The sequence below is a fragment of the Crocodylus porosus genome, unplaced genomic scaffold (genome assembly GCF_001723895.1).
Source record: "Crocodylus porosus isolate Cpor-Errol unplaced genomic scaffold, CroPor_comp1, whole genome shotgun sequence".
In the NCBI taxonomy this organism is placed as follows: domain Eukaryota; kingdom Metazoa; phylum Chordata; order Crocodylia; family Crocodylidae; genus Crocodylus; species Crocodylus porosus.
In genome coordinates, this window is record NW_017728933.1 from 7,989,203 (window position 1) to 8,005,268 (window position 16,066).

The window sequence follows — 16,066 nt, forward strand, 5'->3', positions numbered from 1 at the left end:
CTTCTCCTCTGGCTCTAACACACTCTCTGTCTTAAAGCCACCCCCTGCTGTCAGGATCTGCTTCTCATTTTAGATAACCAGGCTTACCTCGGTATAGATAAGACAAAGCCTTCCAGACCACAGTCTGCTCAACTACAAGGAACGCAGAAATAATGAGTGATGAAGGCTGGCCTAATTTTACCTGTGACAATGCTGGAGTTGTTAAGGGCTCACATACACCGACTGCAGCCTTCGAAGTAACAGCACCAATGGGGACCCCAAGACGCATTGGCGCAGCCACTGTTTGTGCAGCGGAGTTGGAAACCAGCTGATGCTGCGTGGGGGCAAAATGCAGCTGAGAGCTGTTGAGGTGCGCAGGCATCAGGGCTGTGCAGCTAGTCAAGTCGGCGGGGTTCGATGGCTTCAAGTGGGGCAATTCCCCAGAGTGGACAAGGCTCAGGCCAGGTTCACTGGATCTTCATCATCCTCATGACTCAGTAAAAAAATAAGTGGTATTGCCAATCCCCTGAAGCTCTTTAAAGAGAGGGGTTTTTAGACACAGAAAGCCTCATCTAGAAAATAAATCAGAAATACTCTCCCGTCACCACCACCGTCCCCCTGTACTTCACAGCCCCAGCACCCACCCACAAGGAGCCGGGAAGGCAGGGGCACTCTGATTAATATCTGCTACGTGTAGGGGAAAACAACAACCCTGTAAACAGTATTATTAACCCATGGGCTGGCGATAAATCAGTGTGAGAAGGTGACCTCAGCAATGCTGGAGTAATCCTGTGTGTCAGGGTAAATTTATGAGGCCAATTTTATTGGCCTGTATGACCCAGGCTCCTTGGAGATGTCTCAGTAACAAATCCAATCCATATCATTTATTAGCTTTGTACAGTGTCAGCCATAAGCATAGTAGAGATCCCATTAAAACATATTGCTCCCTCTGCAAAGGATGGGTACAAATAAGCTATTGGATAATTGTCAGCTACGAGGAGCTCCCGATTAAGAAATGGCTCATTGTGGATTTGCTCTAAACTAGCCGGGGTTAGGATTGTGGTGGGTTTTTTCTGGTCCCCTCACTCCACTTGACGACCGGCTTGATGGCACTTGCAACTGTCCTGGAGGAAAGGAGAAGAGATTGCCTAGTATCAGTAAATGAAACAGCCTGGCTTTTTGGGACAGGCGGTGGGTGGCTCTGCACTATGCGTGAGGTGGGTCCTGGGAAGGCTCCAGGCTGCCTGAGCGCAGCAGCAGGAGCGTGGACCCACAGAAGTCAGTGCATTTTAGCTCCGTTGGCTTCTGCTTTTGTCCTGGGTAAATCAGTAACCACTCCAGCTTTGGCATGCTAACAGGTTGGCATGTCAAGCAGTTCATTTTGGACACAAAGTTTTTCCCTTTTTTGGCCTTTTGCAGTGACACAATAAGGATCTGCAGCGATAGGGCCTGATGCACTATTGCCCGGCATTTTGCAACCACTGCGCCACTTGCAATGCAGGCAGGGCCGGTCCAACCATTAGGCGGTCTAGGCCTAGGTCACCAACAGTTATGTGCAGAACAAAATAATGGGAACATCATTATAAATAACAGCCCTGGATGGCTATGGCTCCACCTTGATCTACGACCTTTGGTTCGGTAAGGAGAGAAAGGCCTCTGAAAAGATCTTAGAGGAAAGATCACTCGTGACTCCTACCTTTTCAACTCTCAGCCGGACTTATGCCACAAGCATACTGCTGGCAACATCATCCTAAAGGATGAACCCCTCCCTACTCCTATGTCATCGTACAGCTGGTGCCACTGATTTCTTGCACCTTAAGTACATGTAAAAGTTCATTCGAGACTTATTTTCCTCTATACTGGAAGTGGGGGCGCCGAGGGACACAGTTTGCCTAGGGCGCCACTTACCCTTGGACCGGCCCTGAATGCAGGGCAATATCAAGGAGCCTTATCAGCCCATTGTACTCAAGAAAGGAGAATTGGGATTTTTTTTTTTTTCTTAAACAGAAACTCAGTATTATTTATTGGCACTCCCCCTGCAGGACAGGAAATGGCTTGCAGGAGAGGAGGCATTTGCTGTCCCGAGGTTTTGATGAAATGCTCTATCTAGGAAATGGACGGATGCTCCTTGTGTGCGGCACCCTCCCACCAAGGAGCGCTTGCACTTTCACATGGGCACCTCCCGGATTTGATCTCTGCTTGCTAACCAGAGTCTGGTAGAAGCAGTTTAAGTCTGTTTGACTGTCCCTGTCATCATAAGGTTTACGGATGGTTAATTTATTCTTTATAGCACAGTCATTGATGGCTGTTAAATCACAAATGAGAGCCAATAAAGGGTGAATTGCAGCTGAAATTACACTGTTTATATGACAGCAGAGTGCCGGCTAAAAGATTCATATGCCGCTGATGAAGTACGTTATAAATTTTAATTACCATAGTTTGTACAAATGACATGTTTGAAATGCTATTGAGTAATGTGACCCTGATAATGAAACTATAAAATAAATCATTAACTTTCTGAATGAGCTTTTTTATTTCCATGCTACATGAAGTAAACTTTCCAATTTATTCCACTATAGCCTTCTAAAAAAAAAAAAAGAAAAGAAATGTTACCAGCCATCTCCTTCAGTGGAAGGGACACTGGCACCCAGACTGGGACAGAGCTGGACTGGAGTATGTTGCAATGGGCAGGAGGGAGAGCAGCCAAAGCACCAGAAGTACTAGCAGGGTCTCTCTTCTTATTGTCAAATGAGGAGTTCCTCCTCCAAATGCGTCTGGATTAGCAGGTGGGAGTGCTGGGGATTGAGAATAAAATCGCCTCTCCCCCTCCTCCTAGATACAGAAGGGAAGAAAATCTTTCTGAGAGTTGGGAGGTCATAGCTCAGCCTTTGTTGTCAGTTTTGAAATCCGAATCATTAAAGGCTCCCTGTGGGGCTCCCCTTAGGTCTTTTGAAGCAGAAGCCAAGGTGCCTCGTGGCAAATCTTTCAAGAAGAGACCTGGGTAATTCTTCTGGATGTGACTACCAAAGGTGAAGGAGTCGAGAGCTGCTGTGTGGGCCAGCAAAGGATTTCCTGGGAGCTTCCCTAGGTGAGGTATGTACCCCAGGCCAGTGTCAGACAAGCATCTTGTGCTCTAACTCATTCCTGAGAAGAGTGAACCAGATTAATCAGAAGAGACCAAGAAGTCAGCTCTAATGAGCCTGTGCCGTCGCCTGGTCATCTGCTAGGTGAAGGACCATACCCTCCAGCCTGGGAGAGGGCATCAGTTCAAGAAGTAGCCCATGCAGGAGGTGGCTCACTGGCATCACCGGGCTGCAAAGCCACTATTGACTCGCTTATTTGTACTACTGAGGCGCCTAGCAGCCTTAGCCCTAGATCAGGGCTGCACCATTGTATGTGCTATGCGCAAAAGAAAAAAAGACTGTCGTAATGCCTTGCAACCTAAGTAAATGCCAGGTCCAGGTAGGAATTTATTACCCCAAAATGCAGGGAAGGAAAACTTCACAGAAGTGATTATTTAAATGATGTGCTCACTTTGCCCCTCAGCCTATTTTCTGCTTTGGAGATGTGAACGTGACCAGCGGTGTCGTGTTCGATGCCTGCACTTTGCCATCTCTGGAGGTGCTCACACTTCAATGCTGAGTCTCAAACTGGGACCCTTCAAAGTGAAGGCCCAGAGTGAGTTACAGAGCTAGCTAACAGCTTTCCTGGACTTTACCAAACTTTTTCAGAGTTCTCCTTTTTTTTACTGCTTTTTCAACCAATTTAGAGAGTCATGGATCGGATCCAGCTTCCGAAATCTCAGCAACAATTTATTCTAAATGCTGACATTGTTTTGAATGATCGTATTTTGCATAGTTCTGCAAATAAAAATCCCACCCTGTTCAGCCTCCCCTGATAAAATACCAGTATTGATCCACCACTTCTGGAAGCTGTAATAGTTTCCTTGCCTGAAGAAGGAAGTGGCAGACTTATCCCAGGACTGAAATCCTGCCCAACCCTTTTATTTCCACACTGCTCAGTTGCAAGCCCAACCCTCTTTTTTCCGAGAGTGGGAAAGCTGCTCAGATTTTAATACAAAACCAGCTGGACAACAAGCAATGGAGCAGGCCTTGCTTCCATTAAACTCCACACCATTTCAGTTTTCCCCTTCCAGTCTGCCAAAGCAATGTGGCTAGTTCAGGGGCGGGCAATTAGTTTGGGCGGAGGGCCACTTACTGAGTTTTAGCAAGCCATTGAGGGCCGTATGGCAGGCAGCCCAGGGCAGATAAATATTAATTTTCTAAATGTTTTAGGGCCCCGCGGGCTGGATAGAATGGCTTGGTGGGACGCATTCAGCCCCCCGGGCCTCATTTTGCCCACCCTGGGCTACCCTGCAAGGCGGACTGAAGAAGGAGGTCAGAGAGTCAAGTACTGTAGAGTGGGTGGGCTTAAACAGAGACTAGATCATTTATGACCTGAAACGACATTTGCTTTTCGTTGATCTGGGGTAGAGGCAAGTGTCATGTTTCAAGGCAGCAGCTGCTGCGTGCTGTGGTCAGGAAGGTATCTCCCCAGTCCTTGTTTTGGACCCACAGTTTGCCAATTCAATAGGGCACAGCTGACCTCTGAAACACCAGCTTGTAGTATCCTGGCCCTGTTCAAGTGACTGGCAGTGACTTTGATACCCGCACAGTATCCAAGGGCTGAGTGTTTGCTGCTTTCTCTATTCAATTCCTGAGCTTTCTCTCCCTGTATCTTTATCCACGGTCTCTCCTTAGCAGATCACAAGCCCAACGACTTCCAAACTTCAGCCAGACTTCACATCTGCGGTGTTTCACTGGATTCTGAATCCAGACAAAATGAGCTTCCTTCTCCCTACTTCCCCGCTACCTAATCTGCTTTCAGAGCAGGGAAACTGGACACTCTGCCCATGAGTTAGAAACCCTGCAGTTTCTTGACAGCAGCTCCATCTCTTGAACCTGAAGCTTCCCTTTTGTTGGTTCAAGAGGTAGGGATCATTTGGAGTTAGTCTTGGCTGTCAAGTCATTGACTCCATGAGTACAACTTGCAAATGTTGTGGCCAGCACATCACCCCTCACAGTGAAGGTCTTGGGTTGCTATTTTCCCAAGGTGTTTTGAGTTGGATGGGATTTTAATGCCTGCTTTCCGTCTTATCAGCCAGAGCAAAAACATTTCCAGGCAGACTGCTCATGCCGCCCTACTTACCACTAAAGGAAAGGACCACATTATTGCTGTTATAAACCATTGATTAAGGTTTATAATAGCAATAATCCCCTCGAAATTCATTGTTACTGCAGTTAATGACCAGTTTATTAGAGCGTTAACCATCCTTGGCAATGGGCTGAGTCGTTTAATGCTGGTAACGACCAATTTCTCAAGGGTTATTGCTTAAATAACAATCCTTTGTTAGATATATGCTCAACCACCAGATACTGCTCCAGCTGGAACCTTCTCCTGTGAAATAATTGTTAATTATTCCTTTCAAGTTTTGCCACCATGTCTTAAAGTTTCAGATCCAAAAGGTTGCCTAGCAGAAAAAGTAGCTGAGAAACCGTATGTTAAGATTAGATCAAGCACAAGGAAGCAGACAGTAGAAATCACATGGGTCCTAAGCAAGGGGCATGGAGCGCAGGCAGCCCAACTTCTGCGGTCCCTACAATTCTGGTTTCGGCAATTTCTGCAAACACTGGTAACATGACCTGTTTGGGGAGTGAACAAATCCCAAACTTCAAATGCAATCCTCTAAAAGTCCCATGGGGAAGAGGCAAACTCAAAACTATTTTACGGTTTTGGTACCCAGCCTCCTGAAAACTTGAAGAAGTCTATTTGAATCTGTGGAAATAAAGCTGCATCTATCATAGTTATAGTTGTCTTCAAACCCTGATAGGGCCTAGTTCCTGTTTGGTGGTGGCTAAAAATCACAGAGAGGAGAATTGTGAAAGGTGGGCATCTCATAAGAATATCTCAGCTCTCAAGACCTTGGTTGCTGGGGCATAATGTCCATGAGAACAGTTGTGTGTTTTCAGCATCAGTGAACTTGTGCCCGAATCCTACCTCTGACTTTGGTTGTGGATCCAAATCCCAAACATTGGCATCAATCTGGTCTACAGGGTAGTCCCTTGGAGGCTCAGCCATTGACCTGCTGGGTCACCTTTGGCAAGTCTCTGCACCTTTCTGTGCCTCAGTTTCCACAGCTATATAATGGGACACTGGCATCCTTTTTAAAGCCTGTTGAGATCTACCAGGGACACTCACTATACATAGCCGAGTATAATCACTGTTGCTGATGCAAAACCCAACTCCTATGGGTAACGTTTCAAACAGCCTACGTGCCTTAGGAGACTAAGTTGCGTTTTCAAAAGCGAGTTTGGCACTTAGAAGCTGATGGCTCAGTTACTTTCTCTGAGACTGGGGATCCGAAATCTGAAAATTGATACTTGGGCATCTACAAAGGTAGCCCCGCTGTTCTCATTCTTAAAATGTCACCACCCACATGAGAGTTGGCTCCCTGTGTGCAGAGAGACGTGGACCACACGAGTGCAGAGGAGGACAGGATTGCCCCAGGCTCCTGGGTGCAGCGGCAAATGACCCAGAAGAGACAAGCCCCATCCAGAGCCATTCCGCCGTTTTAATTTTGTTAATATGATCTGAAGGATTTTTTCACATTAAGTATTTCCCATCATGTCACGTTAGTATCATCCTTTAATGGCATTCATTTTGCCTAATGTGATACGAAAGGTACAGATACGATTATATGTTAATTGTGTCATATTAGCCAAAATAAATACGGAAAGTGTGAAGCTAATGCAGCCTGATGGCAAATTGCTCACGTGCTAGGAAGCCAAGGAGCGGGCACTCGACCCTCAAATGAGAAAGGAGGCTTCTGTACTTCTCCAGGAGTGTGTAAGCCAAATGGGAACTAGACCTCTACGTCTACGTAGACCTTCCCCAACAGCCTACCAGCTGCACCCCCTTCCCCACACTCAGCCCAGATGAGGAGGGAGTCACTTGGAGAATAAAAAGAGAGTCTACCTAGAGAGAGCTCTGGAGACGGATCTGCTGAGACTTTGAAGGAGCTATTTTCTTTGAAAACTTTCCACTTCAAAAAAGTCCCTGGCCAACTAAACTTAACATTTTTCAAACTGGTCAAAGAATCAAATGAAAATCCAACTTTTTAAAACAATATTTTCGAAGCAGCATATATCAGAAATCAGTTTGCCCTCCCCTGCCTAACTTTTGTCTCCATAATGCCTCCGTCTTAGTTATCTAGTTTGTCACTGAAGAAGTGCAGCAAGGGGGCAGTGAGGGTAAACCACCAAAACCAGAGGAAAAATCAAGATCCTGGTGTTGGGCCATTCTAGTGCACAGATTCATTAACCCCAGTATCATGGCAAAGACAACCCAGGGGGAGTCCTATATGAATGGCTAAAAGGGACTGCGCCTTTATCCACCACAAAGTCGCGACGGCCCTCCCAGCCATGTCTCCTTGGACCCTTTCCTCTAACCGCTGGGCAGTTTCAACACCTGGTGCAGGATCATACGGACGCTGCATGCAGGCTGCTTCCTTGGTAGCTCCTCCACCCCAAAGTTCAGGCTTCTTTTCCCATATAACATAGGTGCCATTTGGCTTCCAGCTGTGCCCATTAGTGATAAAGACTCTTCAAGTAGGTTCGTGTCGAAGCAAAGCCAAGGATGAATGATGCACTGGTCTGTTGAGCTCCTCTGCCCTTCTCTTCGCACCCAGAGCTGCAGCCTGGGTTCAGCCAGGCTGGATCTGTTTCTGGTCCCTGTTGTGATGGCTGCGCGGATTTGAGCAAGCGTCCGTGTTATTTCAGAGATAACGTGAGCAGAGCGGAGCATGTCACAGGATAATGGTCTCCTGCTGTTACAATGTTCTTGGCATTTATCAAAAATGACACCAGAGGGAATATGCTCCAGGGAATGGAGGTGTCGATTTGATGACTGCTATTCGATGATAAAAGTTAACAGAAATAAAAATGAACCCGTTGCAAAATAGCTTATTTATGGAAGGGCCCAGCCAAGAAATGGAACAGAATCTAATTGAAATATTTAGAGAAGGCTGGAGAGGGAAAATCCCCTGCCCACCCATTATTGCTTTTCTGGAGGGGAGCATTATAACTGCAATGTAGCACTAGGGTAAGGTAAAGGGTTTCTTCCTGCTGTTCCACACTTACCCCTCATTATTTGAGTCACGTAGAAGAAGACATGGACAAGTTATACCAGCAGTAGCAGAATAACAAAGCAGGCTTGCTCCTCTCCCTCCCGATTTCCATTTGGCTGCTATTTGGCTTTCAAATAGGTTCTTGGGACATTGACTTAATTCCCCTCCAAACTAAGGGGCTGAATACACTAGCAAATTACTTGGCAGCAGTACCGAGCCAATGGGGGTTTCTGGAGGGCTGCAGCTCTTGGAAGGCTCCATTTGGACAGGTTGAGAACACGGGACTCGGAGCCTTTAATGTGGCAGGTTGAGGTCATGGCTTTGAATGACTCCTGAACTGAAGGGCTCTTGAATGCAAAAAAAGACCCTGAAATCCAAAAGGACCATTTTGACACAGTAGAGAGTAAGTGACTACAGTGAAAACCCCAGTTCAGTCTGTTAATTAAAACTCTGCAACACATAAAAGGCTGATGAGCAACCAAGCACATAGTACAGTTGATAATACAACACCCTATGTCACCTGTTGGGACTTTCCCTTCCCCATCCCGAAAAAGAAAAGCTCAGCATGACTAGTCTGTTACTTAGGTTTGTTCCGCCCCCCGGCTTCTTTTTTAGGTGAGAAATGCTTCTCTCAGCTATTTAGTGTGGGCATTAGCTACACTTAGTTCATTTTTATGCTTCTATAGCAGAAAGATTGAAGTAGTAGCCGGTCATCTTGGGAAGCAATTTTGCAAATTTTCCATCCAGGTGGGAATCCTTTTGCCATAACAGGAGCTTTCTTAGATGCAGGCAGTATCCAGCTAGGTCTTCTGCTCTCTGGCACATTGGCAGGAATATGTATCCCCAAGGCAGTTTGCCTGGCAATCGCCTCGGAGAAGGGAATCAAGGTTTCATAGAGCTGAAAGGCCAAAAGGGACTATGAGATCATGTAGTTTAGCCTACTGTATAACACAGGTCATTAAATTTTGCCCAGCTTGCCCCTGCATTGAGACCAACAGCCTGAGTTAGATTAAAGCATTTCAGTCCTCAGGAGAATAGACTATGATATGTTGTGAGCAGAAAAAAGGAGAGGCCAAGCAGTTCCCCAAGCTGCTGCAGTGGCAGAGAATTGATTTAGTGGTTATTTTCAGATGTCCCTACCAAGTGAGCCATGCTCTGTGCTGCAAGAGAAAGATGAAAACCTGACAGAGTCTCTGCCAGTCTGACCAGGAGGAAAGTTGCTTCCTGACCCCAAGCCTGGTGATCAGCTCCCGGGTACCAATGATTTTAAGTTCTGTTGTGGGATCCGAGTGCCTAAAACATGTCAGGGGTGTTGGCTGTGGCCGTGTTAGTCTAAGGACACCGCAGACAAGGTTCTCTGGGTCAATCCGATATCTTTCATTAGATCAAAAATGTCAGCACCCAAAACATTGTAGACTCCCACCCTGAAGGCTGATGCTCAACTTTATTGCCTTTCATGGATTACTCGTGTTGACCAGAACAAGGCCTGGCTTTAATGCTGTCCAAAGATTTCTCTCCAGGTGGGATCAACTGCTGACAATTCATGATATAGTCCAGTGCATAAGGGGTTAACTGAATCTCACTCTCTCTCACACATACACACACACACACACACACACACACACACACACCAGCATTGCACACGTGCACCACATGAGCCTCATTTCCCAAGCCATCCCCAGTGTGCAATGCATTGAAAGCATCCCCCTGGGCCCTTTACTGAATATCAGACCTGTTAATGATGGCACATCTGCTTCCCGCCAGCTTACAGCTCACTGGGTGGAGGGAATCCCTCAGACAGGCAGGGAGAAGCCTGTTACAGGATCTACTCGCTGTACATACAGACAACGCATTTCAAAAAGGGCCCCTGCTGTCCTGTCAGACTTGTAAAGTAATTGATATGCATGCTGCCAACAGATACTGTATCAGTCAAGCAGTCAGCAAACAAGAGGGCACCCTACAGGTATTTCAGTCCCTGCAATATGCTTCTGCTAACTGCGGAGAGGGTTTGCTTTTGTAAAAGCGGCATCCAGGGAGCACGCGGTCTTATGTCATGTGTGTCACGATAGCACGGCACTTGGCACAGGCCCACGCCGAACTGGTCTCACTTGTAATGGCACTCGTGGAGCACAGCACACCGCACCTAAAGCAATGGCAGCCTGTTGCTACTGTTCGTATTGCACCTGCGCCAGAGGATTTGGCTGACAGCAGGGCTCCCTGTGTTTTAGGTGCTGTATAGGCATCGCATGACACAGCTCCAGCCCCAGAGAGCTTGCAATCAGAACGCGCTAATTGACAAAGGTGGATTATGAACCCATTTTAAAGATGGGGGTCACGGCTCAGAAAGGTCCACAAACTCACTATCACCCAGGGAACCTGTGGCAGGGCCAGGGAGTAAACCCACATGATCGTATGAATCCCTGTTCAGCCCTGCACTAACAAAACCATCCGCCTGAACTGTAGTTTGAAACCTAGGTAGTAAACTTTCCTATGGAGGGTACAACAGATTAGGTTTTTTAACCAGCATACAAGTATTTTTTTAAAAAAACAAGTCTGTCCATTCTGGATAGACAGGAAAACTATGTCATGGCCATCCTTGTAACAAGCATCTTCAGAAACAGATCTGGCAGAACGCAGTTATTTCTGAAGGTAGCTATTGCTGTTAATTGGTATACTGCGATTTTGTGGTGGGTACTATGGCCAAGTTTACAGGAAAGATTTGAATAAGAGGAGGCCAGTAGCATAGAGGACTAGACCATAGTTCTCTCCTATGCTGGCATTTACACAGAGGTGATAGAAAACAGCTAGTGATTTTTTGGGTGATAATCTTAAAGTTGAAGATAAGTTTCATTGTGCAGACTTGCATGTGAATTATTTTTGTTTTTCACAATTTGCACATAAACTTTTCAATGCTTTTCCCCCCCCCAAAATGTTTAGTCAAAATACTGAAAATATTTCTTGTTGTTGTTGTTTTAATATTGTAAAAGTCTTTTGAAGGGTACATTATACCCTGTTCTATATTTATACCACATTCATCATAGTGACGTGTAAAGTTAGCAAGACTCAAAGCAACAATATGGGTAAGACTTTTTGTTCCAAAAATATTTTAAATGAGGACATAGTAGTAAGATATTTTCAACAAAATTAGGAACCTGCACTTTTAGCATCTTGTTTTGATTTCACCAAATTTGCTCAGTTCATGTGAGGCTGTTGTCTTTAAGCTGAAAAACCTTAATGCCTGAATTTCAAAATTGTGTTTAAAGATCATTCAGTTCATCAGAACATGTGAAATTACAAAGCAGCTCCTATTTCTATAATACATCAAGACCTTCGCTCCACAGCCAGCAGCAAAGCTAGGTTCATAGACTGTAAGTACTAATATAATGCCTTAAACATTTGAGCTAAAGTACTCCTTTAGCTATATTTAAGTTGTGGACTGTGTAGTTGCTGAAACCTGCCACTAAAGGGAGACAGGAATGAGTACATCCACATGCGGCCACATACCACATTTCATCTGACAACCATTATTTTATACCCAGCAATACAAAATGGCCTGGGAAGAAAGTGGGAATTTCCCCCCTATTAAATGTCATAATAGAATTAGAAAATACTTGTTGTTTTTGTTTAGCCCTGGTAAGTGGCACCAAATGAACTGGAAAAGTATAGCCAGGTTAAAGACAGAGGCAGAGAAATGCAACATCCTTGTTTCTGGCCTAATGCTTCTCCCCTGTCAAGCATTTTCCTTGCGTCTGTAGGAATGCAAGATGCCGACAGTGTATTCTTGACCTCTGCCTTTTACATAGCAGTGCAGAAAAGGTATTATTTTTGCTGTTCAGTGATGCAATCCAAGCCTTGCAACAATAACAAGGGATAGCTGGGCCTCAAGCTGTTTGAAAATCGTGTTGCCTGCAAGTAAATAAATATAAGTAAAATAGGGCACATAACCCCAGTTATTTCCTTTTGCTGTTAGCAGTCAAGGATGCTAAAGGCTTAATTCACACCCTGGCTAAAATGCCCAGTGCTTAAGTGCGTATAAGTCTTATACTGGCCCATTGCACAGAAGTGAATTGTGTCTCCCTGTTACTGCATTGTGATGATCACTCTGCGTAAGCCCACTTTCCTACCCGAGGGCAAAGTCCTTCTGCAAAGTCTGCGGCTTGAAAGGTTCATGACTTTCAGGAGGAGCTCCTTCTCCCTGTGCTATGAATTTCACTTAGTTTATCTGGGTCTCAGTTGGCTGAACCCTTCATAAAGGGGCTATTTGGATATGCCTATATGGCACAGTGCAGAAAGACCCTTGCTCTAACTCAGGCAGAGCTCCAGAACTGAAAGCAGGGCAAGTGTTACACAGCAGCCTGCCCGGCTATCTTACCTGGGTAGCGTGGCATTTAACATGGCTGTCTTCCCTGCCAAGCTAGCCCGTTTGGAGCAGCCATGAGGACCTCAGGGCAGCATATTTTGTTGCAGGGGTGTTCTCCTAAAGGACACTACTTTGCCTGATTCAAGATTTAACAGAGGTCTCCGGTGTTAAAAAAGTGAGTCTCTGCAGCTGCCACTAGTGGCTGAAGCCTCATAAACTCTGTGGGGCAGGCCCTGGGGGAGACAGTAAGACAGTCTGGTGCCCTGGGTTATTCTGTTGTTATAAAAATCATAATTTGGGGGCAGAAGATTGAGCTCATAGTGAAAAAAAATCAGGGCCTGTCATTCTAACTGGAAAAGTGGGGGAGAAGGGAAAGGCACCAAGGACAGCTTTTGTTACATGGTTTCAAACAATCCCAACCATGCATATTTTATTCAGTTACACACACACAAATCCCATGATATAAGTGGGAATTGGAGTTTCCAAAACAAGCCATCAAAGACATTCCAGCGGTGAGATGCCTCTTGCTTTATCAAGATGAACAAATTAAGGGGCTATTTGCGACTGGGGCCAAGTTCTGCCCACTTTTGGGTTTTGAAGGTCTGTTATTGTTATCTCAGCTGTGGGAAGAAAGGAGTAGGAGGCGAGGAGAAGGACCTTGAAGCACCTGGATTCGCTGGCCTTACATTTAATAGGAAGCAGCATGGGCCACAGGGGACGTGTCGCTCTTTTCCACCTACATGTTATTCCAGCCATAAATCCGAGTGACAAGCTTGAACTTTTCTCAATTGACATGTTTACAAGGGAAGTCCGCATTTGACAGGAAAATTAAGCATATCAATCACTTAACGAGCTCGTTAATGAATGCCTCTCAGATCTCTCTGATTTTGTGCCTGGTAGCACAATTTATTGATCAACTGTATCCTGCTAGGCCTGCCTACATCCCTCTCCAAGCCAGATGTTGACCCTCCACACTGGTGGCTGGTCCTGGTCAGGGTTTATCAGGAGGTCAGTTTCTCCCCGAGACACCGTCTTTCCCTTTTTTCTTTTTTTTTCCCCTCTTTTTCTTCCTTTCTTTAGTTTTTTTTTTTTTTTTTTGACAGAACAAAGAGAACAGATGCAGGCTCCGGGCCTCTCACACCCACTCAAACATATGGAAGCTATCTCCTCTGTCTTTGCAATTACACAGGAGCTTGCTTTTCAATGGCTTTGGTTTTTATTGCACAGAAACCAACCTATTCCTACATAAAACATTTTTACGGTCTTTCCCCCAGGGGCTTCTAGGCGAGGTCTTGTCAGGTATAAAAATGTGCAGGACCCCTTGACAACTAGCGGCAGCTTTAAACGTCCTAAGTGCAGACTTGCGAGGCCGTCGGTGAGGAGCAGGCAGCGGTTTAGAGATAATGGAGTAGGTGTGGCCCTTGCTGGACAAAACATGAGCGTCGCGGTTTCACTGAACATGAAGTGAGATGAGAAGACACCAAGATGAAGCTGGAAATGGTTAAAAAGTATATGTATATATCCTCCCCAAGCCTCCTGGGAGAAGGTGCTAGCTTTCCAGAAATGCGAGAACACACAAATTATCCCCAAACCTTAGTTGCAATGAAAGAGTGAGAGAGGGGCCGATCCAAAACCCCATCCCAAGTACTGGAACGGGCATCAAATAAAATCTCACTAAGATGTATAGCAGTCCCGCCGGAGCACCTCACAGACATTCATGAGTTTATGCACATGGTGCCCACACCTGCTAGGGAAGGATTATGCATATTTTACAGGCAGGGGCAATAGGGCCCAGATCCCCTGCTCCTCTGAAATGTGTAGATAACTATCTTATCCTGCTAACTCAAGTGAAAGCTACAGCTCTCTGATGAGGTAGGACAACCCTACTCTTTGTCGTGGAGGAAAGGCAGGTCCTGAATGATTTGCTCAGGGTCACACCAGAAGTCTGCAGCAGAGCCAGAAGTGAATCGAGATCATTTAAGTCCCCAAGGCTTGGTCTTCCTCCTCACTATCTGAATTCAGGCAAGGGTTTCTAGAAGATGAGGCTGGGAGATGCTTGGAAAGACAATGGAAGAGACATCTCTGAATTACTCCACCATCTAATGGATTTTTAAAAATATAGCGCATCGTGAATAGCCCCAAATGCAAAGACAACAATTTAAGTGTTTCAAATGCATTCAAGGTAATTCCAAACAAATCTTCAAGCCATTTTAGACTATAAAAAGCCTCAGCTAAATCACCCGTTATGTGGCACGAGTGCTTGTGTTGCAAAATATTGCGAAGATGGAAGGCAAAGTTTGGAGAAGTGACAGCTTATACTTATACATTAGTTATTTAGCATAGAAGACAGATGTGTAGAGGGCCGGTTCTTTGTCTGTCAGGATGCTACGAACAAATGTATGTTCATTGGTCACTTCCTGCTCCTCCTCCTCGGGGCATGGTTTTAGACCGGGGTTTATGGAAGGGAAGGGAAATTCAGATGTCATACTCTTTTCAAAACTTATCAAAGCAAGAGTGATAAGTCGAGACAGACCATGCAACAGTGCGAGAGTTTTTTTCACTCTGGTCTCCCTCTGCAGATATCAAGTTGCCTAACACATTTTGGTCCTGACCTGTATTAAGTTTCCATTTATAAATAATTAATGAACTGTTAATTACTCTTACAAGCATGAAACAGATAGGGGTAGCATCAGACAGAGAGAGCTGTTAACAAGTCAAAAATGTTACAAATGGTTATAAATCAGACTTATAAGCTGAGCTGGTAGAAAATTTCCCAGCAAAACAGTTTTCCACTGAATAATGCTGATTCAACCACACGGCGCTAGTTATGCTATGCAAGCAAAGAACATAAGCCGGGTCCCTGCCCCATGAGGTTTACAGTCTCAGTATACCTCTCAACCTGCCCTGACTTCACCAGCCACTGGAAAAACTGATTAGCCTCTTATCAAAGTATATAGTAATCCATTACTAGTCCTTTATACGCTCTCCATTGGTGGAACCATAATACCAGCTCTGATCCCAGTGTATATTATAATTTAGTACAATTCCCCTTGGAATTAAAACGATTTGTGCCTGAATCACTCTCCCGTGCGCTGAGGAAAGCCAAATTTAATGCCACTGAAGTCTGTGTCATGCTGCAAGTACAAATGTAAGGTATTTTGCCTAATTTTGCCTGAGGGCTGGGGGGTACGAGCATGCACACAGACAATTTCTGAGGACTGGCTAACGGGCTGTGAAGTCCCATCCTAGCTTGAAACGACATAACGTGTAAGAGAAGAATTGGATCCATTCTCTCCAGTCCCCAGATGGAGACATGTAAGCTGAGGGGGGTAGGATTTAAAAATGTATTTGGCTTTGGTCCTATTTGTGCTCCCCTACCTGTCCATGGGATTTCAGTGGGAGTGGAGCTAGGGCAGTGGTGAGTCCCACTAAACAGAAAGGAAGTCATTTCCCTCTAGTCACATAGCAGACCAGGGTCAGACCTGGAACAGATCCAATAACTCCTATATCCCCAGGCTGGGCCATAATTGCACAACTCAAAG

General features: G+C 45.4%; 1 long non-coding RNA gene across 1 annotated transcript in view; it reads left to right on the plus strand.

Moving 5' to 3' along the window:
* Window positions 1-1,771: 1,771 nt before the first annotated feature.
* The window catches only part of LOC109317447, a 30,053-nt gene continuing 15,758 nt past the window's right edge, over window positions 1,772-16,066 (plus strand). The window contains exons 1-2 of the long non-coding RNA XR_002103050.1: window positions 1,772-3,072; window positions 9,295-9,418. This is a non-coding gene — a long non-coding RNA (uncharacterized LOC109317447). The remainder of the gene's footprint in view (window positions 3,073-9,294; window positions 9,419-16,066) is intronic.